Raw genomic sequence first — 21,034 nt, 5'->3', positions numbered from 1 at the left:
CGCCCCAGGGCGCCTGGGAAATATCCAGTGCGCGTCTCTATTATGACCAACCCTAAGTAAGGGCCATCGGCAGGCTGGATGTGGCCACTGCCGGCGCAGCTGCTCTCAGAGGCCGGAAGGCAGGGGCCGTCGGCCGCCACCGGGAGGGCGGACGAGGCGGAGGTTTGTAGCACTTGTTTTGGGCTGAAGGCGTAGGCATGTCCTGCCTCCAGCCGCGCTGGGACAGGGGAACGGAAGTGAGAGGGGGTGAGGAGAAGGGGGAACTGACAGAGTGACGGACCCGGCGGCGAAAATTGAGGGCGTGGGTGTCGGAAGGGGGCGTGTAACTGTGTTACGTAGGTGATGAGTTGTGTGAATCTTTTGGGAAGTATTTGGGGATGGGAGAGGTGGCGAATAGACGAATGGAGGGTAAAATCAGCAGGGTGAAAACGTGTTGTTGGCGGGACACCAGCACATATGAATCGTACCTATATGGGATGATTTTATTGGAGTGATTTTATTGGGCTTCTGGTTTCAGATTCTACTTTTGATGGGTTGACTCCCTTTAACAAATTACCAAGTACTTGCTCTGTGCTGGGTACTGTACTGGAAGCTCTGTATGAGGAAAGGAATTAGCCTTTATCCTCGACACTTACAGCTTGTCAGTTACTATATGCATTTGGAGACAGGCAATTACAGTACAAGGAGATAGAGATACCCCAAGTGTTTCGATAACCTGCTGGGTGCCACAGACTCTCCTGAGGTTGCCATCTGGGATGATCTTTGATGTGGTGATTTGACATATATTTTAAAGATAAAATAAGCAGGGCAAAACTATGTGCAATTTTCTCCAAGCGTGTTCCCTCCCTGTTTAGCTCGGGTGCAGCTACCTGGAGGACTGAGTAGCACTTAAGGCCCAAACTCGTTTATTCCTGGTGAGAACATTTGTCCATCACAGTGGCACTTCCAGGACCCCTGCTGGAGAGTCACTCTTAACTTGAGATCAAGGCCTCCCCTTGCACGCATAGCCTGTAAGCTCTGGGTAGGACCAGAGTGCAGAACTCAAGGGCTCTCTGCCTTAACCATATGAAACACTTCTGTGCCAGCTCTTTGGTTTTCTAGCATACTCAGTTCATAGCAGGGAATTGTGAATTTACCTGGAATCCTAAGCAATCTTTTTAAAAGTTTGAATCATCAAACCTGCTGCTTTGTTTACCAGAGAAAAAACAGTATAGCAGACAGTCCAAGTCAATGGTTCTCAAACTTTCCTGTGCATCAGAATCAGCTGGGGGGCTTGTTAAAACATAGATTACTGGATTCCACCACAGAGTTGCTGATTCGGTTGGTCTGGGGTAGGCCCCCAAATTTACATTTTTAACAAGTTCCCAGGAGATGCTGATACTGCTGGTTCCGGGACCACACTTGGAGAAGTACTGGTCTAAACAGAACTGAGATGAGTAAACCAGAAAGGACATCTCTAGGGAAGACTGGGCACACTCCTAAAGGTTAGACAAGTCTGAAATAAGTCATGGTAGATATGAAATAAAACGGATGTGTTTTTGTTGTGCATTTGTATGTTTTGAATGGAAGAGCAAAGATGAATCTTCCTGAACTAAACAAAGTAAGGTTTGCATCAGCTTTTTCTTCACTCATAGGGTTCAGAGTTGCTTAAATTGTTTAAAAAACAAAGTATTTATTTCCTTTTCAGATCCCTTTCTGAGTTATATTCAAGTAGCTAGTTATTTACAGAACTCACACCCCTGCTTGTGTCATCACCCCCCCCAAAAATGAGGTGTTCTAACTTGTGGTAATAAATTATGTTTGAAGTTAAAAAATGAAAAGACAGTTGGGACAATCTAATGAACACAAAGATTTGTATAAGCAGCCAGAATTGAGATGGTGTGATAAGTAGTTTTATTTATTTTTTCACCCTCAGTGAAACCCCTTCCTCTTCAGAAGAAATAATCAGTTTATTCGCTGTAAAGCACAGAAGGGACCAGAATTCTCACTGTGCCAGAGATTAACTTGAAACCTTCCTTGAGGGATTGACCTAAACAGCCTACTGGATGGTGGCAGTCCCCAGTTCTACCTACCCTCCATACCCTCCCACGAACCTGAAAAAGGCCAGGACAGATTTTTAGAAATGTCACTCATTCTAGACCTGTCAATGTTGGATCCCAAATTTCCCCACAGGCCAGTTACAAAACCAAACCAAACCCCAAAACCAAACATGCAGACACACATAAAACACACAAAAAAGTCCAAATAAACTGGCCTGGGTCTATTGTGAGCCTTTTCAGGGGCCAGCAAGATGCTAGGATGACCAGTGCCCTGGATGTTTCAGAAATCTAAAGGGCTGTCATATCCACATTGCAAGGGAGTCAGCAGGACACTGTAGGGGAAGAAAAAGTTTTCCTTGACTCTCTTAGGGTCCCTGGCTGGGTCTGAAAATTAAACTGACAAAGACAGATTAACAAGAGAGAAGCATACAAATGTATTTAATGTAAGTTTTCCATGACACAGGAGCCGGCATAGGGAAATGAAGACCCAGAGAAATAGAGCTGAGTATTTTATGCTAGGTTTGACGAAGAATGGGAAGTCATGGAGAAATATGACAAATTAAGGAGTATGAGGGAAGTGTAGTAAACTGGGGGAGACTTAACAAGTCCTGTTTGTTAGGATTTTTCTCTGTATCCCTTTGTATTTGGAGATAAAGATTCTCCTTTCCTCTGGATATAGGGAGGGAACCTCTCACATGAGGGTTTTATGACCTGTCTCAGGGGAGAAGAGGGGCAAGAGGTCAAGTGTCCTTCTTGTTTCTGCCATTTACTCAAATTCCTTCAGCTTTAAAATATTCATTGTGCCACGGTGCCATATTTTGGGGTAGCGTGTTCTGAACCTTGTCGGCAGTCACACACACGACTCTTGAATATCAATTAAATTTCACTTATGGTTGGTGAGCCTTTCAGTTATACTTGTGCACTGACTCCTCCCCTCCTCACCAGTCCTCATCTCTGCCTAATTCGCACTTAGTCTTACAGACAGTATAATTTTCTATGAAATATGAGGAGATAAAAAGGAATAAAATAAACCTATTATTTTGAACTATGTATCACTGTGTCCTGAGTGATTCCTAAGCAGGAATGATTTAATTTTGTTGCTTGAACACTCAATAGCTTATGGACCCTGTGAGCAGACAGATGGATGCTGAAGAGAATTGGGGGCCATCTGTGTCAGAGCAGCAAACACATGATTACTCCAGAATTCAGATTCAGACAGGATTGTTTGCAGTCCAGACTTCTTGCTTGTTACAGCTGATTCCCTAAACAACTTTAAATCAGTATGTATCTGTCACCTGAAGTGGAGTGGGGTTTTAGGTCTGGCACTTAACCACAAGGCTATGGATGTCATTGTTTTGTTTGGAATGGTTTTTCTGAGGATGAGACTTCTTACATCAAGTGAGTGAGAACTATAAAGTAGAGGGGAGAAGGGTGATTATCATAATTAATATCACGTTTCTTTGCAAAATAAGATTAGAGAAAACTGAAGAACTCACTAGGAGGAAGGGGAGGCAGAAATATATTCTGGAATCTGGAATCTGCAACTGATGAGCCAGTTGCTGCGTGTATAACTTATTGCTTTTCCCACAATAGAGGCCTAAACACCCATGTGCCTGCAGCCAGGTTCCCCTTAGGTCCTGTGATCTGTTGCGGACAGGGTAGCTATTGCCGCTATTTATCATGATAACTTTTCTGCACTTGATAAGGTGATGAAGAAACCCTGATAACCTAATCTCATATAAATATGTATTTTTTTTAAAACGATGGAAGCATTTTAATAGCCTCTGGAGATCCAAGGAATTCATATAATTGTCTTCCCAAACTGCATGTAAAAGAGCCAAATCCAAAGTCTTACTGAAAGCTGGAGTTCAGGAGGTCAGAAATGGCCTTGCCAGAAATGTGTTTTCTAATTTCAAGGTCCTTAGAGGAGTTCCAGTGCCCTGCAGCCAAAGTTCACCAGGAACATATCTATGGTTTAACAAGTCGGGTTGATTAGTTAGTGAGTTGAGGGAGAATGCACACCACGGGGAACTCGTGAAACGTCTCAGAGGGTGTTAGAAAGGACTTATTACAGGATTTGGACTTGTGTTAGGTGATTTGGGGGAGGATTTAAAGAAGCGAGGCTTTGCTCTGGGTTGGATTCTGTTAGGAAGTAACAGACTGTACATAAGGGTAATTGCTTATTATTACCCCTATGTAATACATAGGGGTAATTCCATGATTGGGTATCTTAATGAATCTTATCTAGGAGGATAGACTAGAAGGAGGCTCATCGGTAAAGTAGCAGCTATTAGCCAGGATAGGAGGACGTCTGCTTATTTTGTGGTTTGGTCAAAGTGCATGTTTTGTCTCTTTTCAGACATGACTATGCAGTAGTCTTGCTTTTGTCACAGAGTGGCCTTGTCTGATGTTGGTGGTCTGTGAAATTGGTTACGCTCATCAGGAGAACAACAAGGCCTAGCTGTGAGGGCCAGGACAGCTCCCATATGTCAGTGGCTGCTTTTCTCCTCAGAGTGATCAGTGCCAGGTCCAGCAGCCTGTAGGAGACCAAATTCCCTTTCTGCCAGGAGCCATATATAGCAGAGAAATGGTTAGATGTGTTGAACAGGAAAGATTGAGGGTTGGGTGTGGATGAAAGCATCTGGTTACCCTCTAACAGAACTTAGGAGCCTCAGTGAGAAATAGCAGTCTCCTGAGATTGTTTCCCTTTAAAAAAATCATAAGAGTATACTTAAGCAAGGTAAGTGGATGGGAGAATATAGCAGATTGTATTTTTCAAAGATGGCCAGAACAGTACCTCTCATCCCATGCTCTCTTCTATAATGTGACCTTGCCACCCTTCCATTGAGAAGTCGGGTTGATGTCCCCTCTGCTCTGAATCTAGGCAGACTTTGATTGTCTAAATCAATAGAATAGGGAGAGATGAGACTCTGTGACTTCTGAGGCTAGGCCATAAGAGGCAGTGTGGCTTGTGCTTTATCTGCAGGGACATTGACCTTTAGAGTCCTGAGCTGCCATGTAAGAAGTCTGACTACCCTGAGACTGCCATGCTTTGAGGAAGCCCAAGTTCATGGTGAGGCCACCTACAGGTCCTCTGGTCAGCAGTCCCAGCTGATAGCAAACATCAACCAGGAGACCTGTTAATGAAGACACCTCTAGATGATTAAAGCCCCCAGCTGTTGAGTCTTCCCAGCTGAGGCTCCAGACATCATGGAGTAGAAGCAAGACATCCCTGCTGTATCCTGAGTTCCTGAACAGAATGCGAGAACAAAATAAAATGATTGTTTTGCACCACTGAGTTTTGGATTGGTTTAGCACAAAGCAATAGTAACCCAAACAGAGGTAGAAATGTTGGTTAACACAAAAGAAATGGAGTGAAAGGAGCAAGGAAGGCAAGTAATTGTAAGAGGGAAAACGGGCTAGGGACAAAGCATTTCGCTTTGCTGTTGCTCCTGCTGCTGCTGAGCTCTTTGATTCCAGAGTGGACGGAAGAGGGAAGAATGGAAAGGGAGGTTATTCAGTACACTAAATGAAACTTCTGTAGATAATTGCACCTCCTTTTAAAATAAGATCTGGAACTATTCAGTTATTTCTTTAATTGAACATCTTGATTAACAGAAGTATGTGGGGTTTTTTTTTTTTCCATAAGGAAACAAGTAGTGACCCTAATTAACAGTATTTATTAACCAGAGGGTGAGGGACGATGCTCTCCTCTATATCATTGTATGAGGTTGGAGGAAATCACAGTGTTATTTCCAATGACATGTATAGAAGTTTTATTCTTTTAATCTGGCAGAATATGGTTCACTTGTAAAGCCTCCATATGTGTCTATATTTTACACACACGAATAGCTCTTGCTGGGTAAGTCATTCAATCTGTAAGTTAGAATAGAAGTCCTAGTACTATTATTGGAATTGTGTAATCGGTGGACACTCAGAAGATATTGGTTATAAATGTTGAGTACAACCACCAACTGACCTCATGGTTATGGGCCAAGTACAGAATGTCTCAGTCTCTTGTTTCCTTGTAAAAATTCATGTGAATTTGGTGTTTGGCTCTTTCAATGTGTTCCAGCCACACTGAACTCCCCCATTTGAACCTTGATCACCCCTCTCCTACTGCTGGTTCTGCTTATTCCCTCTACATTCTTCCTTGAAAAGTATTCCTGTCTGTTCACACATATCCTAATCTTTTCCAACACTCAAGGCCCAAAGTCAGTGAGCGCCACTTGTTTGGAAACCTAGATCTCGTGTTCTCCTCTTCATAACCTTTCCTTGTTTCTCTTTTCTGCCACCTTCAGTTTGCATTATAGTTATCTGGGCATGTGTCTGGCCCTCCTACCAGTCTGTGAGCCCCTGGAAAACAGAATCTATATTAGATTGATTTGGGGGTTCCCCACAGCTCCAAGAGGGATGTTTTGTTCATCTTTAGGATCTGCAGAGAGGACACCTGAGCCTGGAGATGCTAATGAAGATCATATAGCCAATCAGTGGCAGAGCTAGGGCCAGAACCCGGGTCTCCTAATTCACCGCTTGTTTTCCACTAGATGAAGGAGAAGAAGAGGAAGCAGGGGAGAGGAAAAGCAGGAGGAAGTAGTATGCTTCATGAGCACAAACCTTTGGTATCTGTTTCATTCACTATTGCATTCCCCAGTGCCTAGAGCAGTGCCTGGCACATAGTAGGCACTCAGTAAATATTTACTGAAATAATAAGCAATTGGGGTAAATAGGCATTCATGTACAGGGATGATAACAACGACCTTAGGGGGCATGGGTATTGTTTACTTATCACAAGTTCTTATCTCATGCGTTGCTTTGATGCGTGAAAGGAGAAACACAAAGCCAGAAAACCCCAGCTTTTCCTGCGCTTGTATTTTTCCACTGCTCTCTTGCACCACTTATCTTTCCCTGGTAGCAATTCTGAGGACTGTGAGACAGCTCCCACTGAACTCTTGCATTAATGTTCTGATAAAAGAAAAATATGATGTGCTGGGCACAAAATGTCATTTTATGTAAAAACCTTGGGAAAGTTAGTATTTCTTTAAAAGAAAAAAAAAAGAGCTCATTACTAATGGCTGCCTTTTATTGGCCTTGCTGGGGGCATCACAGTGGGACAATATGGCTGGGGTCTAGGGTTGCCCAAGAGGTCCTGCTCTCTCAGTAGAGCTGACCCCAGGTAATGGAGGCCATAGGTGTGGCTGAAAAACAGGTAATAGGATGGATAAAACCATATACCTTTTAGCCCCTGTACTTACTGGCCTGTGGTCATCATCCTGATAACTCCTACCTCAAATCTCACTAAGGAAAATCCCATATGCCCTCCCTTCCCAATCTGAATTCTTCCTCCTTTGGCATAGTGATCTTTTGTTTCCTTGCCTTTGCTTATTCTATTCTGAGAAAGGTATCTTTTCCTTAGCTCTACTCCAATCTTTCTTCTTCCTGATTCCCACACCCAGGGCCAAAGTGATTTTGACTAAATTTATATAGGAAAAGTATCTCCTTGTCTGTGGTACCTGAAGGTACAGTTTGTAAGATTTAAAATCTGGGGCAGTGGGAGTAGGAAATGCACTTTGGCCTCAGTCTAGTCCTAAGCCACATGGTTTATAAAAACCCCTCCATCTGAGGAGTTAAGGGAGCTTGCCCAGATGAAAAGCACAGCCTCCGGAGGAAGACTGCCTGTGTTGCAGTTTGGGCTCCACACCCCATAGGCTTTGATGACTCTGGGCAAGGTAGTAAACCTCTCTGTGCTGTAGTTTTCTTATCTGTAAAATAGAGAGTTGTTAGGGGGATTTGCAGAGTTAATATAGGTGAAGCACTTAGGATGGTGCCTGGCAAACAGTAAGTGCTGTTTATTTTATTCTTTTTTTGTATTAGAGTATAGTCGATTTACAATGTTGTGTTAGTTTCAGGTGTACAGAAAAGTGATTCAGTTATACATACACATATATCCATTCTTTTTCAGGTTCTTTTCCCATATAGGTTATTACAGAATATTGAGTAGAGCTCCCTGTGCTATACAGTAGGTTCTTGTTGATTATGTATTTTATATATAGTAGTGTGTATATGTTAATCCCAAACTCCTAATATATCCCTCCCCCACCTTTCCCCTTTGGTAACCATAAGTTTGTTTTCGAAGTCTGTGAGTCTGTTTCTGTTTTGTTTTGGATTGTTTGTTTGGTTGGTTGGTTTTGGCTGCGCAGCGCGGCATGCAGGATCTTAATTCCCCAACCAGGGATTGAACCTGTGCCCCCTGCAGTGGAAGCACGGAGTCCTAACCACTGGACCACCAGGGAATTCCCTGTTTCTGTTTTGTAAATAAGTTCATTTGTATCATTTTTTTTTAGATTCCACATATAAGTGATATCATATGATATTTGTCTTTCTCTGTCTGACTTCACTTAGTATGATAATGTCTAGATTCATCCATGTTTAAACAGTAAGTGCTGTTTAAATGTTAGGTGTCATATCTGTCATTATTATTAGTAGTAAAATTATTAAAACAGACCCTTGTGTGTATGTGCCATCAGAAACCTAAGGGGAGACGTGAGTGGCACCCCACATACGTAATAAATAGGTGTTAGAGAAGCCAAACATGCTGAACAGACCCAAAGAATTAAGGAACTATATCTAAGAAAGTGTTTTCAGGAGTTTTATTTTGGTTGTTTTAATCTTGTACTAAAAACAAATCTCAATTACAAGCCATCGCTTGTGCTTTTGGAATCATGTCTAAGACACAACTGCCTAATCTAAGATTGGGAAGATTGACACCTATTTTTTCCTCTAGTTTTATATTTTAATCTCTTACATTTAGGTCTTTGATCAATTTTGAGTTACTTTTTGCATATAACGTGAAGTAGGAGTCCAACTTCATTCTTTTGCCTGTTAATATCTAGTTGTACCAGCACCATCTGTTGAAAAGACTATTCTTTCTTATTGAATGATTTTGGCACCCTTGTTGAAAATAAAGGTCTGAGTTTATTGCTGGACTCTCAATTCTATTCCACTGATCTGTATGTTAATCCTCCGCCAGTGCCAGTCTTAATTACTATAGCTTTGGGGTAATTTTTGAAAGCATGAACTCTGAGTCCTATTACTTTCTTCTTCCTTTTTTTTTTCAAGATTGTTTTGGCTGTTCTGGACCCTTTGAATTTTCATGTGATTTTAGGATCATCTCATCCATTTCTGCAAGACAGCAAGGAGTTTGATAGGGATTGCATTGAATCTGTAGAACAATTTATGGAGTATTGCCATATTAACAATATTAAGTCTTCTGATCCATGGGCATGGGATTGTTTGTATTTATTTAAACAATTGTTTTGTAGTTTTCAGTATACAAGTCTTGCACTTCTTTTGTTAAATTAGTTCCTAAGTAATTTTTATGCTATTATAAACGGAATTGTTTTATTAATTTCCTTTTTGGAGTGTTCATCGCTACGGTATATAAATGTATTGGATTTTTGTATGTTGACCTGCAACCTTGCTGATTTTATTAATTATAATAGGACTTTTGTGAATCCTTTGGATTTTATATGTAAAAGATCATGCCACCTACAAATACTTCTTCCTTTCCAACGTGGATGCTTTTTATATCTTTTTCTCCCTTCGTTGCCCTGGCTAGAACTTCCAGCACAATGTGGAATAGAAGTGGCAAGAATGGAAATCCTTGTCTTGTTTCTGGTCTTATGATCTGTCTAGGTGTGAATTCCTTTGAGTTTATCTTGGAATTTGTTGAGCTTCACAGATGTATAGATTAATGTTTTTCATCAAATTTGGAGAATTTCAGGCATATTTTCTTCAAATATACTTTCTGTCCCTTTCTCTTTCTCCTCTCCTTCTGGGGCTCATTATGTGTATGTTGGTATGCTCATAGGTCTCTGAAGCTCTGTGCATTTTTCTTCATTCTTTTTTCTTTCTGTTCCTCAGTCTGGCCAATCTCAATTGACTTGTCTTCAATTTTGATGATTCTTTTTTCTGCCAGCTCAAGTCTGCTGTTGAGCCCCTCCAGTGAATATTTTATTTATTGTACTTTTCAACTCCAGAATTTCTGTTTGGCTCTTTTTAATAATTTCTGTCTCTTTATTGATATTCTCTGTATGGTGAAACATCCTTATCATACTTTAAATCTCTGTACATGGTTTGATTTAATTAGTTCTTTCAACATACTTATAATAGGTTATATGAAGCCTTTGTCTAGTAAGTCTAATGTCTCAGCTTCCTCAGGGACAGTTTCTATTGACTTTTTTTTCCTGTATTTGGGCCTTCCTTCCTTCCTCCCTCCCTCCCTTTCTCTCTCTCTTTCTTTCTTCTTCCTTCCTTCCTTTCTTTCTTTCTTTCTTTCTTTCTTTCTTTCTTTCTTTCTTTCTTTCTTTCTTTCGTGTGTCTCATATTTTTTGTTTAAAAGTGGACATTTTGAATACTGTGGCAACTCTGGAAATCACATTCACACTGCAAGGGTTTGTTGTTGTTGCTGTTTTTTGTTGTTGCTATTTGTTTAGTGTCTTTCTTTGACTAATTCTGTAAAGTCTGTATTTCCTGTTGTGTGTAGCCACTGAAGTCTTGCCCAGTTATATCACTGTGGCTTAGTTGTCAGCTAATAATTGGTCAGAGGTTTTCTAAAGTGTCTTGAACCAATAACCCTCCCACTTTTTGCAGAAAGGCTCTGCGTGTATTGTGGTACACTGTCAGTGCTCTGGTAAGCGGTTCACAATTATGCCTTAGCCTTCACTTCCTGTTTTCACAGACTCTCAAGGTTAGCCAGAGGTGAGACATGGGAGCCTTCTAATGTCTTTCCTGGGCATGTGCACAGCCCTTAATGTGTGTGTACTTTTAGATCCTCAGGAATGTACTGTAGCTTTTCAAAGACCTTTTTGGACATCTCATTCTCCAGATCTTCCTTTTAAGTTTTTTGGTCAGTCTTTTGTTTTTCCCAACAGGTATCATGGCCTAGGCAGCTGTGATGTTAAACAATTGCCACTGATAATGTTTGGCAAATGCCCTGTAAATAGGGCTTTTCCCACTATCTCACGCCCTGCTGAATCATGTCAAATAACTACAAGCCATGGGAAAGAGGCTTTTTCAGGGAGCTGACAGATCAAATAGTCATAGTGCTCTGAGGATGGGAGTTTTTGAGGAGCTCCAGGCTATTCTGCCCCCACCAGTGACTGTTAGGCAGCTGGCTTTCATGGCCTTTTACCATGGGTGTGAGGCTGCTGGTTTTCAAGGCTACCACTGAACAGGAGAGAGGGGGTTGAAATAGGGCAAGTTAAAAGGCCCCAAAGATCAGTGTTCTTAGCAAGACTCAGTAGTTTTCTTGAATAAATGCTCCTCAGATTGTCTGCAAACTTTTGAATCATTTCCAGTTCTGAAAAAGTTGATTTTAACACTTTTTGCCAGTGTTCTCATTGCTGTTTTGCAAGAGTGGATCTTCAGAGGTTCCTACTGTGCCATTCTGAAAGCTCCTACTCATAGACTTTTATTCTGTTTAGGGTACAATCAGATCTCCATCTAAAATAACAATCTTGTGTGGCTATTTGGCTCAGAACTTCTTAGCAGTGGGCAGGATTTGGACTAACAATGAAAATGCTGAAGATGGCCTCTTCCTGTGTCTTCAGGACTCTAAAAGACTGTCCTGGACTGAGGCTGGGCTATGATCATGAGTAGGACAGTGGGTGAAAACTATGGGCAGCCAGTGAGATAATTTTGTTTTTTCCCCAACTAGGTTGTTTCTTTCTGTGCTCATAGGCATCTGAAAACCTGGAGATATGTTTGAGCCAAACTTCTCCAGAGATGGGCCAATTCCCCTTTACTGTTCACCGTATTCCCCAGAAAGTTTATTGGACTTGGACCTTTCCTTGAGAAGGAATTTGGGAGAGAATGATATTAAAAAGGGGGAAACAAACACTTACTGAATGAACCAATGAGTAGTGGGCTGGAGAGATCAGGGAAGGCTTCCTGCAGGAGGCACGGGTTTGATCTGATCCTGCAAGAATGGGTGCATGTTGGTTAGCTGAAGGAAATGTGTGGTGAGTAGGAAAGCAGTTAAATTTAATGCAACTGACTGAGATATCTGTAATTAATTCCCCTCACTGAGCCACTGTAAGAATATATCCCAGGCTTATCCCTGGGAGAAAGCCAGAGACTAGGCAATGATCAAAAAAATGGGGGAGGCAGTATATCATAATGGTCAAGAATTCAGGTTCTGATGTCAGACTGCTTAAGTTCAAATCCCAGACTTTCTGCTTATATGCTTATTAGCTGTATGATCCTGGGCAATTTAACCTCTCTGACCCTATTTATCTGTGAAATAGGGGTACCTTCCTGCCTCACAGATTTGGTGAGAAGATTAAATGGGATAATGCATCAATAGTGCAAAATACAATGCCTTGCACAGAGTAAGTGCTCACCAAAAGGCATCCATATATTTTTTTCTTCCAGTTTTGAGATATAATTGACATACACCGCTGTATAAGTTTAAGGCATACAGTATAATGATTTGATTTACGTATATCATGAAGTGATTATCACAATAAGTTTAGTGAACATCCGTCATCTCATATAGGTACAGAATTAAAGAAATAGAAAAAACAGTTTTCTTTGTGATGAGAAGGCTTAGGATTTACTCTATTAACAACTTTCATATATAACATAGAGCAGTGTTAATTGTATTTATCATGTTGTACATTATATCCCTAAGGCAGCCAGATTTTTAATCTGAGTCCAGCCACGAATCCAGATACCAAATGCGCAAAGCTGGAAACCATGTCGGTATGGTCAGAATTGAAATTGTTTTTGAATGCTTCCTGCAATTGCTTTGTTTATTTCTGTTCAGTTCACCTTTAGAATTTGGTAGCATATTATTGAAAATGCCAGCATGTTTCCATATGTTAGGAAGAATTGTATGGAGTGTTTTCTGTTTATGTTTGAGAGACAGAACATTAAACAGGGCACTGCAATAGAGGCAGGGATCCCACAGAGAGAACCCCCAGGGCCTAGGTGAGATTCAGAGGGATGGAATCAAGTCCTTGATCAGCTTAACCTCCTGGGAGTAGATTCTACTACCTGAGCTTTTCTCTCCTTGGGTTTCAGAGGTCCAAGGTTTTTATTTATTCGCTCATCAAACAGGCACTGGGGAGGGTAGAGGCGCAGTGGTATTTTTTTAAACTAGAGCAGGGGCTCTGGACCCAGGTCAGGCTTGAATCTGAGCCCTAACGTTTCCTAGCTCTGTGACCTTGGGCAATTTGCCTAACCTTTCTGTGTCTCTGCAGGATAATATCTGTCTCACAGAATTACTGTAAGAGTTAAATGAGTTAATACATGTGTACATAAAGGACTTAGACAAGTTCCTGGCATATAGTAAATGTTCAACAAATGTTAAATGTAACTAATTTTATAGTGGGTGGGAAGGTGATTATTTTAATTTTCTGTTTACATGTTTAACTCTGTTTATATGCTCAATTAAACAGAATTCAACTGTTCACTCTTGTGTCTCCCATGCCTAGTAATTTTGTTAGGTGAATGAATGTTCACTGGTAAACAATCCTAATGTAGTGAGAGGTGCTATAACAGAGCTTGAGTACAAGGCACTTCGCAGGACATGAGGGATATGATATGTTATGCTCAACTTTGAGCAATTCAGGGAACATTTGGTTGAGAGGGGCTGTTCCCTTCTAGAATTTTCAGTGCAGTCAGATCTCTGAGAGCCAACTGCATCCAGGAACTAGGTAAAGCGATGCTAGAGAGCCACCAGGTGGCAGTACTGCACAGGGATTCAAGTAGCAGAGGAAAAGAGGAGCCCTTTCCAGCCAAGAGTTCATGTTTATGTCTGACGCAGTTTTTCTCTCCTCTCCACAGAAATTCAAGCCATGATTTCTTCCCCTTTGTTGTGCTGTTTTGGAGCACTGCTATTCCTACCCAAGGCTGCTTGGGAGTCATCTGGCGCTCAAGCCGCTCTGTCTTTACCAGGCAGAGGAGAGAAACGATGCTGAGTATATTTCCAGTTCTTTGCATGTTGGGCTTCTAGCTCCCACACCACCGACTTGTTTCTCCTGCTTTGCCCTGGATGGAATTAAAAGAGTGAGGTGAGAAGCAAAACTAACATTTTTTGAGACAGCAGGCACTGTATCAGAAACTTTATATAATCATGTTGTTGAATTGCCACAGAACCCTGAGAGATTAATTTTGTCATTTATTTTGTCCATCATCTTGCTTCAGCAATTATTAACATAGGCGTGGCCAGGCTTGTTTCAGCTATACCCCCCATCCAACACCACTGGATTATTTTCAGGCAAATCCCAGATAATTTTTCACTGCATAATTTCATTTTTAAATACTTTCTTACATTCCTCTAAAAGGTAAGGACTTTTAAAGTATTTGTTTATTTATTTATTTATGGCTGTGTTGGGTCTTCGTTTCTGTGCGAGGGCTTTCTCTAGTTGCAGCAAGCGGGGGCCACTCTTCATCGCGGTGCGCGGGCCTCACTGTCGCGGCCTCTCTTGTTGCGGAGCACAGGCTCCAGACGCGCAGGCTCAGTAATTGTGGCTCACAGGCCCAGCTGCTCCACAGCACGTGGGATCCTCCCAGACCAGGGCTCGAACCCGTGTCCCCTGCATTGGTAGGCAGACTCCCAACCACTGCGCCACCAGGGAAGACCCTAAAAGGTAAGGACTTTTAAACACACCACAGTATCATTATAACACTTTAAAAAAACCCAAGCAATAATATCCTAACATTATCAAATATATACCAAGTATTCAAATTTACCTAGTTGTCTCATTTTTAAAATTGCATTTGGTTCATTCAAATCTGGATTCAAACAAAGTTCATAGACTTAATTCATTTGATATATGAGCTGTGAGCCATTTTACATAGAGGGAAACTGAGGATCAGAGAGGATCATCAGTTCAGTATTCAGAAACAATTCTCTATTGAATCAGACCTGGTACCAGATGTTGGGGATACAAAGATTAGGAAGACCCCAGTCTCTGCTTCAAGGAACTCAGTCTTATGCTCCTGTAATGCTCTGTGAATATATCTATCACAAGACTTAATACATTATGTTATTAGTATGTGGTTGTGTATCTGTCTTCCCAGATAGGTGGCAAATTCCTTAGAAGGCAGGGGCCAGTTCATGGTCAACATTGTAATCTGTAACATCTTATGGAAAAACCCAAACGAACTTTTTGGCCAACCCAAAACTTAACATAGTCCCTGGTACATAGTAGGCATTTAACAACTATGGGGAAAGGAATAATTTTGTCTGACTGGGCAGTGGGAACCAGTGAAGAGTTTCAGACAGGGCGGTGGCATGATAAGGTTATCACTGTAGGTAGGTGACACACGTCATCATTTGGATTGGAGGCAGAGAAGGGGCTATTGCTGAGTTCATGCTACAGAGGAGGAGTGCCAGACTAAAACAATGGCGGTGAGTATGGAGAGGAGAAGACAGACTGGAGAGTTACTGAGGATGTGAATTTGGCAGTATTTGGTAATTTCTTAGATGTAGAGAATGAACGTTTCTGGCTTGGATAATGGTGGTGCCACCAGTAGATTCAGTGCAAAGAGGAGAAGCGAGTAGGGGTGGAAGATGAGTTCCACTTTGGACATGCTAAGGTTGTGTCCTTGTGATCTACAGGAGGATGTGTGAGACCAGAGCTCAGGTCGGCGGTCAGGAGTGAAGATCAGGGGATCACAGCGTGTAGGTGGAGCTTGAAAGCCTGACGGTAGATGCCATCACTCAGGAGAGGACATGCAGTGAAACAGGGAGTGGACTAAGAAGGGAACCCTGACACTTACCAAGGGAGTGGAAAATGAGAAGCCCATGAGAAAGATGAAAAAGGAACAGCCGGGGAGACTGGAAAAAAATCAGAACAGTGTGGTGCCACAGAAGCCAAGAGAGGAAAGAGTTCAGGAGAGAGAGAGTGGGAGTGGTTGACACTCTTGAGGCAGGTAAGGAAGTGGTGGTAGAGGATAGCTCAGTGCTGCAGCCAGGGTGTGGTCGGTGGTGGAGGAGTGGCAGGTGGTGAGCCAGTGCCAAATGCCAAAAAGGCCTTGGTCACCCAGCTGTGGAGTTAAGACTTCATTCTGTAGATAATGGGGAGTCATCAAGACGGTTCAAAAAGGAGTGACCTGGTCAGATCGGGGTGCTCTAGAAAAATCAGGCTGAGGCAGTGTGGAGGATGCTGTCGAGGAATAGGACTGGAGGCAGGGCTCCTTGGAGTGGAATAAAGTGGCACTTGGGCAGTGGAGGTATGGACTGTCTTCCAGGACTTTCAGTAGGTAAAACTGGCAGGCATTGAAAACGGTAGCTAACACTCACTCAGCGTTTATTATGTGCCAGGCGCTACTCTCAGTGTTTATGTGAATTATCTCACGTAATTCTCACAACCGATCTATGGGGTAGATAACATTATTGACCTCATTTTATGCCTGAGGAAACTGAGGTACAGAGAGATAAAGCAATTTGCGGAGGATCACAGAGCGGGTAAATGACAGAGCCTAGATTTAAGTCCAAGTGGTTGGTTCTAACCCACTCTAACCTGTTTCACTGCATGCCACTCTTAACTTCTAGATTGTTTTGCCTTGATTAGATGTGGGGAGTGAGGGGGTTAGGATTAGGTTCAGCTGTGAGCTATCAGACATCCAAAATAACAGTGGATTAAACAGGATAGAAATTCATTTCTCTTTCATTAAAGAAAGAAATTCATTAAACCCTAGAAGGCTTAATGGCCTGTCATCTCCACAGTGTGACACTTGTCCCCATGGTACAAGATAGAGTTTTAGTCATCACGTTCATGTTCTAAGCAGCAAAATGCTGGGTGGAGGGAAGGAAAGAACAGATAATGGGGACAACTGGCAGTCTCTGCTGTAAGGGAAGTTCCAGAACTCTGCCATGGGTGATTGCAAGGAGGATGGGGATACCAGGAGTTGAGGTAGAGAATACAGGAAACCTGTTGGACCTTTATTATTTTTGTTTGTTTACCCAGGGTTTTTCCCTTCCCTTGGAAACAAAACCCTGTTTATTCAGGGGGAGTGCTGCTCCTTTCCTGTCCAGCCATGGAGTTCTAGTTGGGGCTTCCAGTCCAAGTACCCTATCATCTCCCCAGTCACAGTTGATTTGATTGGTTGACATATGGGCGTGTGATCTAGATCAGAACAATCAGAATCCTTCTCTTCAATTTTTTAAAACCAACTTAAATGGGGGAAAGTATTGTGTCCCACTTTTGTGGCATAGCTTGGAGATGTGTGGCCAGGACCTCTTGGTGGCCCTTTTACAACTCCAGGGAGGAAGCTTGTCTGAGAAAACGCAGTCAGCATGCAGGATGAGCTGTAAAATCCTATTAGTGTTCAAGTCTCTGGTCTTGTCCTTGAGGCCCATCCACATCCTTGCCCTTTGTATGATTATGTGAGACTTCCAATAAATTCCCTCTTGTGTTCAAGTCAAAGTTGTGTTTCTGTCACTTGCAACCAATAAAGTCCTGATTAAAGCTGTATTCTAAAAGTTAATTCTGGAATCAATGTAGATGTGCTTAGGGTCTGTGTGTGTGTGGGGGGGGGGGGGCATAGTAAATAGTAACCAGAAGCAGAAAGATAATTTATGAGACTGTTTTAATAGTCTACATGAGAAACAATGAGAATCTGAACTAAGGGGATGTCAGTGGGTACTGTCGCTCCTGGCCAGTCTTGCCATGTCTCTTCTACACCTTGAATCAGTTGCCCATATCTACATATTGATCATCTCTACCTGGATGGAATGCAACAGGTTGCTGTTCATTTTGAGCATGTTTTCCTCTGTATCCTTGGACATAGGTATAATAGCTGCTTAAAAACTCCTCTCTGTTAATTCCAACATCTATGTCATCTTGGGGGCTAGTCTTCATTACCTTTTTTCTTCAGTATGGGTCACATTTTTCTGTTTCCGATATGCCCAGTCATTTGGATTTGTCAGAGGACATGTTGTAGAGAATCTGGATTCCATTGTGTCCCTCTGAAGAGTATTGATTTTTTTGTTTTAGCAGGTAGTCAACTTGACTGAACTCAAACTCCATACTCAATTTCCCCTGCAGTAAGTACCAGCTGAAATTTCTATTTAGTTCTTTTAGTTTTATCTGAGCTATTTGGAGACTGCCCTGTGCGTGCATGGTTCAGAGGTTGGCCAGAGAGTTGGACAGAGTTTATACACAGAATTTAGGGCTCCACCTGTCAAGATCTCTCCATTCCAGTATTTTACCTCCATAGGCTCCAGCTGCTGAAATCCTGAATTCTGTCTTCCGGTAAAGACTCAGTTTTACAACCTATCTGGTCACTGATTGGGGCCTGCTCTGTGGCTAAAAGCCTTAAAAATTGGGAATCTCACCTGGTTCTAATCCTATCCTTTAAGTGTAGTTTCTTTTCCAGTTTCTGCATGCTTCAGGTTGTTTGTCAGTACTTTCAGGTAGTTGTTTTTTAATATTTTGTCCAGAGTATATTGTTGTTATATCTGAAGGAAAGGTGGCTTGATAGAAGCTACTCGGTCATTTACTGGAAGCCAGAACCTGCCTGGTCACTATTGTATAACCTGTGGCCAATGTAGCAAGACTCTTCTAGTCAGGTAATAAGAAATTATACCCAGATTATATCCAGATGTTAGCTCTCAATGATGTGACTTGAAAAAGGCAGTTTTATAACCGGATAAGCTAAATGTGATGAAGTTTCAGGATGACAGGTTTGGAGGTATGAGAAGCTTGATAAGCCCCCACCTGGGCTTTCCCATGAGCTAAAATGAGTTCACTCTGGACAGGCAGGGCCCTGCTGCCACAAACCTGAGTGCCTTTTTCCATAAGGAGATTCACTTTTTAAATATCCCCTGTCCTGATATCTCTTAGTCACCTCCTCTTTAAAAAAAGTTATCTGAGTTTATTGTAGTAAATGTAACTTCTATATAATTCATAGATCAGAATGAGAGGCCAAGGCCCCTACCCAGTCCTCTGCCAGATCTAGTATCGGGGATGGAGAAGAGTGGATAAATTGCAAAACATTTTAGCAGGTTGAATGGTTGGGGATTGGTGACAAAGTATTTGAGGTGGAATTAGAGGGTAGAGTTAAGGATGACTTCCAGATTTCTGCCTTGGGCATCTAGAAGGATGGTCAATACAAAATAGAGGATGTAAGAAAGAGAGCAAGTTTAAGGGGGAAGATGAATTCAGCTTTGGCCATGTTTGAGGTACCTGTGGGGCATCCAGTCAGAGTACATCTGAGTCTGAGGACTGGAGAGAGATCTGGGATGGAGATGTATAATGGAGAATCTCCAGTGGATAAGTGATAGATGAGGCCATAGGTCTAGATGATGTAACCAAATAGCATGTACAGGGTGAGAAGAGAACTGATAACAAAGCCCAGTAGTTAAGGGGAGAGCATAAGAAATGAGTCACTCTAGGAAACTGAGAAACAGTCAGAAAAATTAAAGACAAACAAGGAAAGGTGGTATACAAAAGTCAGGGGAGGAGAATTTCATGAAGGAGTTAGTGGTCAGTAGGGTCCAGTTCAGCAGAAAAAGCAAGCAAAGCAAGTACTGAAAAGCCGGCATTGGATTTAACAACTAAGAGGTCTTTACCTCAGAAATTGCAATTTCGGTGGAGTGGCAAGGAGTGTTGCCAGATTGCAGTTTGAGGAGTGCATGGGTGTGGTAGACTTTAACATGTGTTTTCTGTTAACCATTCCTTCCAGTAATCATACTCCTGTATAGTCCCCTAGTCTTGAATCTGGTGAAGTCTCTAAATAAGTTTAACTGATAGAATGCAGGGAAGTGATGGTGCTTGACTTATGAGAGTAGGTCATAAGAAGCCTTGTAACTTTTGCCTTGATCTTTTGGAGCTCCGAGCCATCATTTAAGAAGTCTGATCACCCTACTAGAGAGACCACATGGAGAAATTGTGAGACGACATGGAGAGAGAGAGAGAAGCCCGGCTGCACCCAGGGTTCCAGAAATCCCCACCAAGATGCCAAGCATAAAGGAAACCAGAACCATCTTGGCTCCACCAGATCAGCCTAGCCGCCAGCTGGATGCCACTGAGTGACTCCAGTAGATGCCACATGGGGCAGAAAAACTGTCCAGTAAGCCTTGCCCAAATTTCTCACCCACCCATTCATGACAATAATAAAATGATTATTGTTTTCAGTCCCAAGTTTGCAGGTGGTTTATTACACAGCAGTGTATAACTGGAACATTGGGCATTGAAGTAATAGAGATTGTAAATGCATGTTGTACTTCCAATAAGCTTGTAAAGGGAAAGATCAGATGGCAGCTGGAAGGTCTCATAAGATTGTGGTAGGATTTTTTTAAAGATAGTAGGGACTTGAGAATGTTTGCAGCTAATGGGGAAGGAGCTAGGAGACAGAGAAGGTTGAAGATACAGAAGAGAGAGGTGATGACTGATGCATGAAATTTCTGAGAAGGCAAGGGATGAGATCCAAAACTCCAGTAGAGGAGCTGATGTTAGACATAAGGGTAGTGGGGCACTTTAATCTCTAAAATAGGAGATGTCTTCCCTCCTCTGAATCTTTAAAAATCTCAGGCTTTCCCAGGTACTGGACATAAGAGAGTATATGAAGGTTGGTTGGACAGTAATGGATCTCCCAAGAATTGGTTGACTGTGGTACTTTCTTTCGCTTACTCACTTAACCTAGACCAGGAAGTGACTAGAATTCACATCCTTAGTTCTGTTTTTCCTGTTAACAAAGAGTTTATTCTGTGTACTGAGAATGTTGGGAGCAGGAATAGGTATTGGGCTTGAGGATAGTGATGAAGATTTGGAAGAGCTATTGTGAGAAGTGAGAGCAGGAACTGACTGAAGTTTTGTGGGAGGATTTCCAGGTGGTATTAGATTGAAAAAACACAAAAATGAGAGAGTACTGATCATTATACCCATGATATTTTCATTATCAGTTCTTAGAACCCATAGCATAAGATAGAAAAGACAATTCTTGTGTGGATTCAGAGCTGATATCTTGGGGGCAAGGTT

The 21,034-nt window shown here is 42.0% G+C and overlaps 1 long non-coding RNA gene across 1 annotated transcript; it reads left to right on the top strand.

Moving 5' to 3' along the window:
* Positions 1–32: 32 nt before the first annotated feature.
* LOC118888144 lies at positions 33–20,197 on the top strand. The gene is made up of 4 exons (XR_005018258.1): positions 33–162; positions 13,890–14,116; positions 18,050–18,099; positions 19,887–20,197. It is a non-coding gene; the product is annotated as an uncharacterized LOC118888144 (long non-coding RNA).
* The last annotated feature ends 837 nt before the right edge of the window (positions 20,198–21,034 follow it).

This window comes from Balaenoptera musculus, chromosome X (assembly GCF_009873245.2).
Source record: "Balaenoptera musculus isolate JJ_BM4_2016_0621 chromosome X, mBalMus1.pri.v3, whole genome shotgun sequence".
Taxonomy (NCBI): Eukaryota; Metazoa; Chordata; class Mammalia; order Artiodactyla; family Balaenopteridae; genus Balaenoptera; species Balaenoptera musculus.
The sequence above is the reverse complement of the archived record's forward strand: the minus strand, read 5'-3'. Positions and strand labels throughout refer to the sequence as shown.